Source organism: Pleurodeles waltl, chromosome 6, assembly GCF_031143425.1.
Source record: "Pleurodeles waltl isolate 20211129_DDA chromosome 6, aPleWal1.hap1.20221129, whole genome shotgun sequence".
NCBI lineage: Eukaryota > Metazoa > Chordata > Amphibia > Caudata > Salamandridae > Pleurodeles > Pleurodeles waltl.
The window spans coordinates 912,977,947-912,993,265 of NC_090445.1; positions in this window are offsets into that span (position 1 = coordinate 912,977,947).

Sequence of the window (15,319 nt, forward strand, 5' to 3'; positions counted from 1 at the left end):
GATATCCTGGAGGATACAGGGATGAGGAAGCTGTCTTGAGAGACCTGCCTGGAACTTAGAAGGGGCAGGACCACCCTCTCAGGGTAGTTCTGCCAGGCCTAAAGAGAGTGCTGAATTTTTGAAGGCCTGCAGCACTAGGCTATAGTACAGCAGCAAAGGTGCTTCTAGTGGGACCCATAAAATCTAGTAGGAAGATGATGTCCTGTACAACGAGGGTAAGGAACCTAAACATGGGGAAAACAGGCGGCTGACAGTTCTGAACCATTATAGTGCATTCAGATTGGATGTGGCCCATTACATCCCTTAGCTGGTCACCTCGGATAGTTAAAGATTTGAAGAATTTAGTTAACTACTTCTATTGGTCCCAGATGTTTGAGAAAGTGTTTGCCACGACTGATCACTACAAGCCAATGAGCTTGTTGAGATATTCAATAAGACACTGAAAGACATTATACTGTATCGCACCAGTTACTTCTACAAAGACTGGAGGCAATAGGTGTTCAAGACTTGGCCTTGATCTGGCTACTCATTCTTGCAAGATCAGAACTTTCAGGTCTTCACCACTAACTCTAACTCCAGCTTTCTTTTTCTTTCTTCAGGTCTACCCCAGATGTCGGTTCTCAGCCTTATGCTATTCAGCATTTATGTGAGTCCCCTCGCCAATATTTTAGAAAGCTGTCTCTATTTCTCTTATGCAGAAGAGAAACAGATCATCTTCTCCCTTTCACCTAAGAAAGATTACAGTCCAGGCACCCGGAACACTTGCCTTTTGAATATGGCACCCTGTATTGATCAGGTCCTTTGCCAGCTCCCACTCGCAGTCTCTCCAGGTCTCCTGCTGACATCTGCTGAGCCGCGGTGCTAGTCTTGCTTCATCACCACTGCTCCATGTCTGTCTCCTCCTGCTGCTACCTTCATCTATTGTGCACCTGCTGGTTTTGTGTGCCCAGTCAGCCTTTCTTGTCTAGCTTGCCACTTTTTGTCCAGTGAGCCTTGAGTGCCTGCCTAATTTTGTGTGCCCAGCTTAGCCTTTTATTCCTCTTTATTTCATTCATTTTTTACCTCTCTTTTCTCCTAGCCATTGTGTTGCCTTGCCTTGCTGATTATTCCTGCCTCCTTGCCATGCACTTCCTGCAATTTTTCATTCCTCTGCCACCTGCATCCTGTTGCTTAGCCCTCCTCCCTCCCTCTCCTAGGACCTACTTAATGGAGCCTGCGGTGTGGCTGCACAATTGATGCGTGCAGAGGGTGCACCAAAGGCTTGGCAAGGGCAAGCCCTCTGTGCCCATCTGTACCTGGACTGCACCTACCACCAGAAACCCTTGCCCTCCCACCACCCACCAATACTCCTTCACAGAGCTCCAGACCCTGGACCCCACATGCCACAACATCAATTGCTGCATCACGTCTCCCCGATCTACGGAAGGACACTTCACCTGCTGCTGCTGTCGCTTTACCTGCAATACAGCACCGCCCGTTCACACAAGAACACTCATCACATCCACCCCATAGACCATGAACACCCTGGAACTGCTCCAGTGCATTCTGCTCAGCACCTGGTCAACTCCAAGCTTCATCCTACTCAGAGAACTCAACTTTCACCTAGACGACCCCAATGATGCCAACTCCAACAAACTTGTGGAGAGCTTGAGCACAAATTACCTCAGTCATTGATCACCAACCCCACACACAGCACAGGACCCACACTGGACCCAATCTTCACATCAAGTGACAAAGTCAAGTACAGCCATGTCACTGAACTCACCTGGACCGACCACACCATCATCCACTTCACCATTACAGGTTCCCTCTGCACCACCACCAAGCTCCAGAGTTCCTACCACCACATCTGGAACAAAGTGACTGAGACACAGTGGACAGAGGCCCTCAAACACCAGCCAGCCGTATGCCGAACCTAACCTAGAACAGGCCGACCAGAAATTCTGCAACTGGATCAACAAATGCACCGACAGAGTTACACACATGAAGCCAGCCAAAAATAGCAGATCATTAAGAGAAGCCAGCTGGTACACACCAGAGCTCAGAACCATCAAGCACAATAGCAGATGACTGGAAAAACAAACAATGGCACACCACAAAACACCCCACCTACTGAACCATCTTCAAATCAGCCCTCAACAAGTAACACCAATCCATCAAGGCGTTGGTGGTACCAACAAGATGCACTCACGGACTGCATCAAAACAAGCACAACTACACTAAGGAACTCTTCAAAATCGTTGGAGGGGTCTCCTGCCCACCAACCACCAAGATACATGATCACCCCTCCCAAGAACTTTGCAACACCCTGTTAAAATACTTCAATAGCAGGATAGACACCATCTACAACAGCATGGACCCCAACTCAACGACCTCAACACCTTCATCCACCTATGGACACCAGCCACTAGATCTCCACATGGAACCCACTCACCACACAGATCATTGCAGCCTTCAAGTCTCTATCCACTCCGGAGCACCCACAGACCTCTGCCCCCACCATTTCTTCAACCTCAGAACCAATTAAATCAGCACAGAACTCACCAACATCATCAACACCTCCATCATCACTGCGACTTTCCCTGACAGAGGGAAAAATGCTGCGTTCTGACTCCTTCTGAAGAAACCCTTGGCTGAACAGAACAAAATCAAAACTTACTGCCTTATCTCACTGCTTCTGTTCCCTGACAAAGTCCTTGAGAAGGCCATCAACCACCAGCTCAATGAACACTTAGAAACAAAAATCTACTCAATAACTCCAAATCTGGCTTCTGCACCAACCACAGCACCAAGACCAAACTTACAGCTGCCACCAATGACAACAGACCCCTCCTCGACAGGATCCCTGATCTGCCTCAGTCACTCAGTGATGTTCGACACCATATCCTACCACACCCTCATCAACAGACTCAACTAAATTGGCATCCAGGGGGATGCCCTCAAATTGATCACATCCTTACTCACAGGAAGAACTCAGAGAGTCCACTGGTCACCCTCCACCTTGAAACCCAAGAGCATCATCTGTGGTGTACCCCAAGTATCTTCCCTCAGCCCACCCTGTTCAATGCCTACATGACACTCCTTGATGACATCGTCAGGTCCCATGGACTCAACATCATATCCTGCGCAGACGATACCCAACTCATCCTCTCGCTCACCGAAGACCCCTCCACCTCTAAAAACAAATTTCTGCAACGCCATGACCAGTGTAGCCATCTCAATGAAGACCAGCTGCCTGAAACTCAACAGACAAGATTGAAGTGCAGATCTTTGGGAAGAACACCGTCCCATGGAACAATGCCTGGTGGCCCCACAAAGCTCGGACCCACAACCACCCTAACAGACAAGGCTTACAACTTCGGCATCATCCTTGACAGAAAACTCACCATGAAGCGCCAAATCAACGACATCTTCTCCTGTTGCCACACGTTCCACATGCTCTGAAAAATCTTCAGATGGATCACTGTAAACACTAGAAACACCATTACCCAGATCCTTGTCACCAGCTGGCAAAACTACAGTCACGTGCTCCACACAGGCATTACCACTGAGCTCCTTAAGAGAATCCAGACCATTCAGAACACAGCAGCCTGCCTCATCTTCAAACTCCACAAATGGACCCGCATCACACTTCACCTCAGGAACATCCATTGGTTCACCGTCCAAAAGAGATGCCAGTTCAAAATACTGACACATGCCTACAAGGCCCTACACAACCAGGGACCAGCATACATCAATCACTGAATGAATTTCCACCAACCCGCAAGATACCTGTGCTCTGCCTCCTGGGTCCTTGCGCAGACCCTGCTTTCGCCAAAGCCACAGGTGAGGTTGTTCCTTCTCCTACCTTGCCACCAAGGCTTAGTTGGACCTACCCCTACACCTTTGAACATTGCCCTCTCTGGTGGAATTCAAATGGGGACTCAAGACCTGGCTATTCGACTGAGACCAGCAAAACCTTGGTGCCCAAATACCCTCAAGGGCAAATAGCAGTGACTTATAAATGTTTGATTGATCGATTGATTGATTGATTGGTTGATGAGCAACAACTGGAGACTAGACAGAGGTTCTGTTAGTGGGCAACACCTGTTAACTTTGGGGACCTCATCACTGGCCAGACATCCTTGGTACACCTCCAGTCACTGTTTCTGTGCCTATAAGTCTTGTTTTTTGCTTGATGAAGAACTCTCTATGAATCATTACATTTCAAAGGTAGCCTCCACCTGTTTTGGTGATTTAAGGTGGCTTAGAAAAATACTTTGACTACTGCCTATCTCTGCCCAACAAACAGTAAGACAAGCTCTGGTTTTGTCCAGACTGGACTGTGGTACCATTCACTACCTCGGAACCTCCAAGACCTCACTTAAACATTTGCAGGTTGTTCAGAATGCTGCCACTAGATGATTATTCCATCTCGCTATTAACATTTCCTTGTCCAATCTTCTTCAAGAAAGCACTTTCTTAAATGCACAAAGCTATGTCCAACTCAGCTCTATATTCTCTAAGATCGTTGGTGGCACACTTATGTCCCAGCCGTCTTCTCTAATCAGGTAGAGATAATTACTGTGTAGTGCCCAGAATCAGGAGATCTAAACAGGGCAGCCTGTCTTTCTCTTACCTGGGTTGCAAACAGTGGAATGCACTACCTGTTTCCATTAGAGCTTGTTGCTAGCATGCCTTATCTTTGGTAAGTAAACTTACAAGGGGACGCGTATAGGTCGATGAACCTTTTGATTCTCATGGAGTATCCTAGCCAGGTTGATGGCAGTCACAAAAAAAATTAACAAGAAATTCAAGAAATATTAGTCATCAACATTAATGAAAACAGAAGCCCAACACCCCATGACCCTCTGGCCATGAATGACCACAACTCACTGTACATTTAGTAGTTTTATTTCCCATTAGTTACAATACTAATTCATGAAAATTAATTCAACTTTATTCACATCAGCAATCTGTATTAATTCATGATAAGGCACCAAAAACATAGTCTAATCAAAACTCGCATCAGAGTACATTCTAAAGCAGTAGCATAAGTTAATAATTGAATCAGGAATGAATAAGTCAACATGAGTAGCAGAGTTCAGCAAATCATTTTGTCAATCATTTGTCTCTGTGTTTGTCAATGTCATATGTTAGGAACCTCACCTAACCCAGATTAGTATCAGCATCTGGGACTTCATGCGAAAACAGTTTAGAACATGAATTTGGAAAAACATCTAGCTAAGAGAAAAATTATTAAAACAGCACAGTTGGTACCTAGAAAGAAAAGGCACAAAAGTTAATTCAGTCATATTGTCATATCTACCTATCCTTTAAATGAATCAGCAACAACTCAGTCTTCGTCCTTAGGTCACCAATTGGTCAGCATCACATCAGGCACTTGAGAGCTTGAGCCCAATGACAGAATCTCGAAGAGCATTGGCATCTCTCTCTATCCATATCATCATCTGTTCTGAAGTTTTTCCCCCTTTGTCCCGGCATTATATCAAAGTCACCCAAACTATCCCCCAGTTCCTAATTGGTTAGTTAGTCACCAGTTATGACTCTGCCCAATTGCATAATTACTCAAAATCTAGAAATGTTAATATTGTACAGTTCTCAGAATGTTGATTGGTTCACTTTGTGATGTCCTCATCATCCGGCTCGTCAGGTATGAAAAATGATGCATCTTCTTCTCCAGTCAGTGTCTCTATTGTTTGAGTCCTGGGAAAGTGTGCTCTGACTACTTTACACAGCAGTGGATACATTCTGGTTTCCATCGTCTCCCTTATGCTGGTTCACGCAGAGGTTTCAGCTAAACAATTTGTATTAAACAATGAGCAGTTCATGGTTAGTCTGATTTGTCAGCATCTTTCATTTTAACGTTAATATTCAGCTTCTTAACAATGCCAGGCAAAATTAAGCCACAACTTTGGCTAAGTTAAGCTCTACAATATAATACAAAACACAAGTTATATCTTTCAATATGACATACTACTGCATTATTTCAATACATTTTTCTATATTCCAAATATGCTATTCATTTTATTAGTACATTTGTGAATCTTGGTGATCGCTCTCCGAGGGCACAATTTCAAACGTGCAAATAATTTTTCTACGTTAATTATTTTTCTGCATTTTCATACATAAACATTCATTAATAATTCTTAATTAAAACATTTGCGCTATCAATGTCAATCTTTGAATGTTTTTTGGGAAACTTCTGAAGACCGGCACTTTCAAATTTTAAATCTATTAGACCATCCTGTCACCTTACTGCAACTGCCTAGCAGTGGGAAACCCTGTCCGGTAGCTATGCACTTTCTAAAACTAAATAATAATAGTAAGATTAATAATAATAATAATATAATATAACAGGTTTGAATGAGAAACTCATATTGAAGTGGGTAGTCTTGCTGCCATGTCTTTTGTTTGCCTACTGAAAGGGAGTCTACATCAGTCTCTTTGTGCTTCTGTGAGGGCAACCTGTGAAAGCTACTTAGGGGAATGTCAGAGAACCATAGGAGCAACGTCTCATGGAACCTAAGCAGGACAAAGTGGATTATTTACTTGTTCTGAGATCTATGGTGGCCAAGTTTATGAATAAAACTAGACAGAATTTGGAGATATGTAAACAGCTGAACAAACAATGGCATTATCTAAAGGTAACAAACGTGGCCAAAAGGTGTGGATAATAGAAGCAGTGGCTTCAATGGTCCTGTAAGACAAGTGGCCTGGGCTCTGCACTATTTTGGAGAAAGTGGGTAGGTTACCTATCTGGTGGACCTGGGCACCCCAAGACACCCCCACTCAGAACTTCACATCAATTTGACTAAAACTTCACTTGAACAGGGCTTATATAACCATGTTGATGGTAACAGATATAGGGAAAGAATGAGTTAGAAGCAAAACAACTGTTGCCAGTTGATGGGCTAGTTTGTTGGTCTTTTCACTCTCACACAGGTCTGATTCAATGGTGTGTCTATGACATTGACACTGATCAATCAATCAATCAATCAATCAATCATTTGTTAAGTGCGCTACTCACCCGGTAGGGTCTGAAGGCGCTTGGGTGCTACTGCTCGAAAAGCCAGGTCTTGAGACGCTTCCTGAAGATCAGAAGGTCCTGGGTCAGATGTAGGTTGATGGGGAGGGAGTTCCAGGTCTTGACGGCGAGGTGGGAGAAGGATCTGCCACCGGGTGTGGTACGATGGATGTGGGGGTCGGTGGCGAGGTTGGTGGAGTGGAGCTGGCGTGTCGGGACGTGGAAGTTGAGACGCTCGGTGAGGTAGGCAGGGCCGGCGTTGTGGACAGCCTTGTGAGCATGGATCAGGAGTTTGAAGATGATTCTTTTGTTGATGGGGAGCCAGTGGAGGACTCTGAGGTGGGCTGAAATGTGTTTGTGGTAAGGGAGGTTAAGGATGAGTCGTGCTGAGGCATTCTGAATGTGCTGAAGTTTTCCCACAAGCTTGGCCGTTGTTCCCGCGTAGAGTGCATTGCCATCGACCAGTCTACTGCTAACGAGGGCACGGGTGACCGTTCTTCTGGTTTCAATGGGGATCCATCTGAAGGTCTTGCAAAGCATGCGGAGGGTGTTGAAACATGAGGATGAGATGGTGTTGACTTGCTGGGTCATACTGAGTGAGGAGTCCAGTATGAAGCTGAGGTTGCGTGCGTGTGTGGTGGGAGTTGGAGCGGCTCCTAGAGTGGCAGGCCACCAGGAGTCGTCCCATGCTGATTTGTTGGAGCCGAAGATGACGATCTCGGTCTTATCCGAGTTCAGTTTGAGGCGGCGTGCCTCCATCCAGTTGGCGATGGCGTGAAGTCCGTTGTGGAGGTTGGTCTTGGTGGTGGCGGGGTCCTTCGTGAGTGAGAGGATCAGTTGTGTGTCGTCCTCGTAGGAGACGATGTTAGGGCCGTGGGATCGGACGATGTTAGCGAGCGGTACCATGTAGACGTTGAAAAGGGTGGGGTTGAGAGAGGATCCTTGGGGTACTCTGCAGATGGTCTTGGTGGCTTTTGACAGGAACGGAGGGAGGAGGACTCTCTGAGTTCTGCCAGAGAGGAAGGAGTGCGTTGCCGTAGTCCAGTCTACTGCTAACGAGTACATGGGTGACGGTTCTTCTTGGTTCAATGGGGATCCATCTGAAGGTCTTGCGAAGCATGCGGAGGGTGTTGAAATATGAGGATGAGATGGCGTTGACTTGCTGGGTCATACTGAGTGAGGAGTCCGGTATGAAGCAGAGGTTGCATGCGTGTGTGGTGGGAGTTGGAGCGGCTCCTAGAGTGGCAGGCCACCAGGAGTCGTCCCATGCTGATTTGTTGGAGCTGAAGATGACGATCTTGGTCTTATCCTTGTTCAGTTTGAGGCGGTTTGCCTCCATCCAGTTGGTAATAGCGTGAAGTCCGTTGTGGAGGTTGGTCTTGGCGGTGGCGGGGTCCTTCGTGAGTGAGAGGATCAGTTGTGTGTCGTCCGCGTAGGAGACGATGTTAGGGCCGTGGGATCGGACGATGTAGGCGAGCGGCGCCATATAGATGTTGAAAAGGGTGAGGCTGAGAGAGGATCCTTGGGGTACTCTGCAGATGGTCTTGGTGGCTTTTGACAGGAACGGAGGGAGGCGGACTCTCTGAGTTCTTCTGGAGACGAAGGATGTGATCCAGTCCAGGGCTATGTGGCAGATTCCAGCATCCTGGAGGCGTGTGCGAAGTGTGTGGTGACAGACGGTGTGGAAGGCTGCCGAAAGGTCAAGGAGGATGAGGGCCACGGTTTCACCTTTGTCGAGTATGATCCTGATGTCATCGGTAGCAGCGATGAGAGTGGTCTCGGTGCTGGGGTTCTTGTGGAAGCCGGATTGGGAGATGTCGAGTAGGCTGTTGTCCTCCAGGAAGCGAGATAGTTGGCTGTTGACTATCTTCTCTATGACCTTCGCTGGGAAGTGGAGTAGGGAGATGGTTGGTAATTCTTGAGGTCTTCGGGGTCGACCTTGGGATTTTTGAGCAGGGCCTTGACTTCGGCATGTTTCCAGCTCTCCTGGAAGGTGGCGGTCTCGAAGGAGCTGTTGATGATGGTACGGAGCGATGATTTGGCTGGCTTTATTGAAGACATGGTGAGGGCAGGGGTCGGCGGGTGAACCGGAGTGGATGGTGCTCATAGTCTTGGTGGTATCCTTGCCTTTGTTGTGGGTCCAGGCACTCAGGAGGTTGGTGTGGTTGGGTGCGTTGGGGTCGACGTTGGCAGCAGGGGAATTGGGGGTGAAACTGCAGTAGATGTCCATGATCTTGCAGTGAAAAAAGGTGGTGAGGGACTCGCAGAGGTCTTGAGAGCGAGGGGGGGCCAGATGAGCAGGACTTGGGGTTGGTGAGTTCCTTGATGATGCTGAAGAGCTCCTTGCTGTTGTGTGCGTTGTTGTCAATTCGTTCTTTGTAGAATGTAGAATGATCTTTTGGTGATTCGGATGAGCTGGTGATGCTTGTGGATGGCAGTCTTGAAGGTGGCGTGGTTGCTCTCTGTTTGTTCTTGGCACCAGATCTTCTAGGTTTTCCGGCATTCCCGACTGGAGGTCTGAAGGTCGGCGGTAAACCAGGGAGCTTTCTTGCTGGTGTGGGTGTTGGTTCATTTCCTAAGTGGAGCAAGGGTGTTGGCGCAGTGGTCTAGCCATTGTTTGAGGTTGAGGGCGGTGGTGTTGGGATGGCTGGTGTTGGGTGGCGGGTGTGGGCGAGGGTGGAGATCAATTGGTCCTTTGAGATCTTGTTCCATCTGCGATCAGGGGTCCGTTGCTGGTGGTGGTGAGCGATAGGTTTCTGGAAGGAGATATGGACACAGCGGTGGTCGGTCTAGTGGAGTTCGGTGGAATGGGTGAAGGTGATGTGGCTGCTGGTGGAGGAGATGGGGTCGAGTGTGTGGCCGGCTGAGTGGATGGGCGTTGTGATGAGTTGCTTGAGACCGAGGTTGTCGAGCAGGGCTGAGGAGTTGCTGATGTCGGTGTTCTCCAGGTGAAAATTCAGTCACCGAGGAGCATGTAGTCCATGAAGGCAAGGACGTGGGTGCTGATTGTGTCGGCGATGGCGTCGCAGAATTGTGGAGGGGGCCTCGGGGTCTGTAGACAAGGGTTCCTCTCAGGGTGGTGTTGGCATTGACGTATATCTGGAAATGCAGGTTTTCGGCGGCATCGAAGGTGTCATTGGTGTTGGTTGAGATCCTGATGGTGCTCCTGTAGACTATGGTGATTCCTCCACCTGGTTTGTTGGTGCGGTCTCTTCGGGTGATTTTGTAGCCTTCAGGGATGGCTATGGCGATGTCGGGTTCCGATGGAGGGGTTCATCCAGGTTTCAGTGAGGAAGTCGATGTCTGGGAGGTTGAGTTGAACAGGTCCCAGAATTCGACGGCGTGCTTATGGACGGGGCAGGTGTTGAGGAGGATGCATCTGAGGTGGTTGTTATGGGTGGAGTTGTTGTGGTGCTTGGTGGCTTGGGTGCAGGTGAAGTTGCACATCTGGCAGGAGAAGGGTCCATGGGTGTGCCTCGGGGAGGCCTGGACGCAGGCGGTGGGGCGTCCAGGGTTGAGAGCGAGGAGTTCTTTTGCGGTGTAATGGCGCCTGGTGGTGTGGGGATCGCGAGGACCAGGGGGACTGGTGCTGGGCGCGGTCCAGGCACGGACGGGCGTAGAGGGGCTTGCCTCTTGGGTGCCTCTGGCGGGCCAGCGGCCGCCATTAAGAAGGGGAGGTGGGAGGGAGGAGCAGCTGGGAGGTGGGAGACGGGGATCGGTGGGCAAATGGGGGCACAAGGGGGCGGGCCGCAGGGAACACAGCGGTGGGAGCGGGGAGAGCGCAAAAGTGAAAATTCAGCGAGAAAGGCTTAATAAGAGAAAAAGGCACAATAAGGGCGACAGAGAGGAGAAAAAGGCACAAAAAAGGCACAAAGGCACAAACAGGCACAAAGGCTCAAAAAGTAACAAGGCAACAGAGGCACAATGAAGAATAAAGTAGAGACATACAATACTTACGGCAACCACTAGACACCAGGGATGAGGTGCATGTGGGTGCCTGTTGGTGGTGGAGGGCCTTGAACTCACAGCAGCAGCGAGGGCGGGGTCGGGGTCACGGAGGCACGGAGGCACGGAGGCAGACTGGAGGAGCTGAGCAGCATGTAGGGTGAATCCTGGCCTTAAGTCTGTGCACCACGCACCGACTGCCATTAAGAAGGGGAGGTGGGAGGAAGGAGCAGCTGGGAGGCGGGGAGCGGTGGGCAAATGGGGGCGCGAGGGGGCGGGGAAGCAGGGGACGCAGCGGCAGGAGAGGGGAGAGCGCAAAAGCAAAATTCTGCAAGAAAGGCAGAATAAGAGAAAAAGGCACAATAAGGGCGGCAGAGATCAGAAAAAGGCACAGAGGCACAAACAGGCACAAAGGCACAAAAAGGCACAGAAACGGCACAATGGCACAACAAGGAGGAAAACGGTACAAATAATACAAAGGCAACAAAGGCACAACGAAGAGGAAAAACAGCACAAATTACAAACTACAGAATACAGGACAGACACACAATACCTACCAAAAACATGATCTATAGTCTGTCAGAAAAGGTAATGGTCATCATTAATCAGGAAGTGGTTACGGTGTTGTCTTTAAGGGCCATTAAGCCTTCCAGCAAACCTTGGAAAAGTCCAGAACTGGTACCGAAGGCCATCCTTCAAGAAAGAACTGCAGAACTCAAGTTCTGTTTGGATTACAGAGGTCTTGATGCTGTCCCTAAAACCAGTGCTCACCCCATCCACGGAGCTGATGATCCCATAGACAGATTAGGTGTTGCAAAGTATCTTTGGTTTGACCTCTGGTTATTGTCAGATTTCCCAGACTAATGTGGATAATGAGAGGTCAGCATTTATGACCCCTGGAGGCCACTTTCAGTTTAAAGTAATTGAATTCGGACTTTAGAAGGACCTTGTTCCCATTCAAAGGCTACTCAAAGGGGTCCTGTCTGAGATGCAGAACAGTCGTGCATTATATCTTGGTAATATTGATGTCTTTATACTTTTTTAGCTTCTTAGGGTGGAACACCTTGACACACCTCAGGAAAGTGCTACAGCCTGTGCAGCAAGAAGGCCTGACTATCAAATCCAGGAATGACGTATAGTGGAGGGATCTGTTGTGTACCTGGGACACCGAGTTGGAGGGTGCATGTATAACCTCCCCAGCCCATTATTCCGACCATTATAGCCTTGGAGCCCCCAAAAACTCAGATCCAGGTGAGGGCTTTCCTGGGTCTGACTGGGTATCACCCAAGACTTTTCAAAAGCTTTAGCACTATTCGACTTCCCTAACAAAACCTGCTTCCAAGAAGTAGCCCAAGAAAGTGATCAGAGCAAAGACGTTTCAGAAAGCTCTTGATACCCTGAAGGAGGCACTAGGAACTGCAAATGCTCTTAAAGCACCTGAGTTTGGCATGGAGTCCAGACAGATACTTCTGAACATGAGATAAGGGCAGCAGTGTCACAGCAAAATGGGGGTAGGGACTAGTCAGTAGCCTTTATTAGTAGGTGCTTACTCAGTAGAGAGCACTGTTAGTATGCCATTGAGATGGAGACCTTCATTCTGAAGAAACTAAGGCCCAATGTGTTTGAAACTCATGTCAGAGTTCAAACTGACCAAAGAATTCTCGGGTGCAGATAAGACAGAAAAAATATGCTCAAGCACAAGACCTTTCAAGGTCCTTCTGCTTAGACACGAGAACAGCTAAGGGAATGACTGAGTGCTCCTCACCTTTCAACTGAGAGAGCAATATGAGAAATTGCATCCTTTTGAATAATCATCCCTATTTCTTGTGGACTGATGCTGCTGGTTTTAGAACTCTACACACTTTCCAGTCAATGTGCATTGATGCCTGAAACAGAGTAAAATTAGCTTATACCCAGTTGGCATATTTAACCTTTCAGTAAAGGCATAGAACATGGTGCAGCAAAACACACCAATGGCATAGAAAGTTAAATGTTGCATGTGCACTGCATCACCTATTGTGTGATTCCCTAGACTGAGAAGAAAAACATGACTTCAAACATGCATTGTAATCTGAATGCTTTAGCCTTCAAACCTGTAGGTTGACCTGGCATAATAAACTTTTAGACAGGAGGAACATCTTATTTTTAAATATTAAGTAAGTCTCCCCCAATGTAGGCCTTGTAGCTCACCAGGTAGAGTCCCTGGTATTTAAAACTAGAACATGTAAGAATTCAGTGTTTGCGTGTCTGGCCTGATTAGGCACCAAAATCTATTTTCACTTTTAGGTCTGTAGTGGACTCCACCAAGAAAGAGCTAGTTAATCTGCTATTTCTGTGTTTTGATTTGGAATATGCTACAGAGATGGTTCAAAAACTGGTTTTAATATTTATTAAAAATACAATGTAATGATGAATTTACTTTTTTGATAAATGTACAGATAAAGTACTATTCAGAATGTTATATATTGGTTTAGTGGAGGAATGTGGCACCTCTTAACTCAAGAAGGATAGTGTCCAGAACCTCTACTAACTTGAAAGAAACCAGGGAAAACCTGCACTTTTTATAGTTTTCTGATAAGGAAAGCCTGGAGAAGATGGGTTTATTGTTCTAAAAAAACACTTTACCCTTTTGGCTTTAGTCTCAGTGGAGGAGGGAGCTGGCCGTAGAACCAGTTTGGAATGGTTGTGTTAATGAGGACGGCTCATTACCTTGGGCACTCCCCTAGGTGTGCCATGAGCTCCCTCCAGGGGCAGAAAGATTCAGCCATTCTACTGAGAATAGTCCACAGTGAAATGGCTTGCAGTGATACAAACAGGATGTGCTGCCAAACGTTTTGTCCATTGATCAGTGAATGTCCAGGAGTCACCCCCAACCCACTGGCTAGTGAAATTAACAAAAATAGAAACTTACGCCCAGATCCTCAGAAATTTTTTGGGACCTGTGGCAGACAAGAAGATGACTAGACCTGCTGTGTAGAACCGGTATAGACACCTTAAGGGCTGGGCCTGTTCCTTATTATATCCAAGACTAAAAAGCAAACTCCAAGTATCAGATGGCTGACCTGTGTGGCTACAAGGACATCAAAAGCTGAACGTTACCTTTTTCCTGCAGTGACCAGTTGATCACTTACAGCTGGACCCACACTGACCCTGCTGGTGGTCTCTATTGAACTGTGTCCTGGCCTGCAAGTGCTGTTGACTTTGGAGCTTTAGAAGTGACTATGAGAAGCTGCTCTGGAAAGTCTGAAAAGGTGGGACTTAAGGAATTTGGGCCAGGAAGACCTTCGAGCTTCAGGGGAAACCTTGCAGCTAAGGTGTCAGATTTTGAGAAGACTTCATTGGATGCAGTTTCAGGCTTGACTTGCTGGAAGACTTTGGGCTCCAAACAGGAGACAAACTACAAAGTTGGAAACCTTGACTGGAAGAAGGCGGGAAAAACATCTAGCCTTGAAACTTTCAAAATTCAGATAACTGATCCTCACAATTTAATTTTAGTTGTTTTGGTGTCATTTTCCTTATTAAATGTTTCTGAAATATTAGAGATTGTTTGTGAGATTTTTATTGACTTGTGTTTAGACTGATTGACTGTATTTCTAAATACATTCCACATTTTCCTATGTCAAACCTGTCTACTCTATGCCACAGCTACCAAGGTTTGAGCTCACATTGAACTTGTTGAAATTGTGGTTTTGACCTTGCAGGATTTTGAGACTTATTAGACGGATAGGACTCATAGGGCCAGATGTAACAAAGGTTTTTACCCATTCTGTGTCTATGGGGAAAAGTGTTCGTACATATGGCCCATAAGCTCTTCACTTAATAACCAGTTTTCCTAAATACATCTGGGGCTATTCACAAACGCAACTTACATTTGTGAATAGTTACATGTGTATGTTTATTCTTATACTGTTGAGTAGTCTTACTACTTTGGGCTATTCACAAAATCTGAGTGTATAGTTACTCAAAAGTGTAAACTGACACATCTCCGTCCTCTAAAAAAGGTTGTGGGGCCAAAATTATGAGTACAAGTTACTTCTGGCACAAAAACAGTAGTAAATACAGCATCACACATGTTCAACTGCTGGCATAGCAACTCAAACGTTTGGCTAAATTTGCAAATTCCAAGTTGATAGCAACGATATAATTCAGTCCTTCATCAACTTATCTCGTGTGGAGAAACATTCAAGCATGACTGACACAATTTAAAAGTGTCAAGCTACAAAGTTAAGTAACAATATATAATTAAACTACTGAACCCTTTTAAAACCACCTGACACCCTTTTCACCTTTTACAAATAGCTAAAAATACTAAACACCTTTATCATGTAAGCCTTTTTAACAGAACTA